General features: G+C 54.4%; 1 long non-coding RNA gene across 1 annotated transcript in view; it reads left to right on the top strand.

Moving 5' to 3' along the window:
• Positions 1-237, top strand: part of LOC119594189 — a 78,738-nt gene that overhangs the window by 54,755 nt on the left and 23,746 nt on the right. The gene's annotated exons all lie outside the window — the stretch shown is intronic.

The raw sequence follows: 237 nt of genomic DNA, 5'->3' as shown, positions 1-237 counted from the left end.
GTGGATGCAACACTAACCTTGCACCGAACGACATATGTGACGCGCCTGGGAAAAGGAGTCACGTCACTAATTGGTTAATTCAAAGCCGAGCAAAACAGCGCGTGACGAGATTGAGGTTGGGAAGAGAGGGGGGGGGAGTAAGGGGAAGGGGGGAAGAGATGGAGAGGGGAAGGATGGTAAGAAGAAGAGAGGGGGAAAGGAGAGGGTGATGAGGTTGGGAGGAGAGAGGGTGAGTGG

The sequence above is a fragment of the Penaeus monodon genome, chromosome 33 (genome assembly GCF_015228065.2).
Source record: "Penaeus monodon isolate SGIC_2016 chromosome 33, NSTDA_Pmon_1, whole genome shotgun sequence".
NCBI lineage: Eukaryota > Metazoa > Arthropoda > Malacostraca > Decapoda > Penaeidae > Penaeus > Penaeus monodon.
Note: the sequence above shows the minus strand (reverse complement) of the source record. Positions and strands in the feature narration are given on the sequence as shown.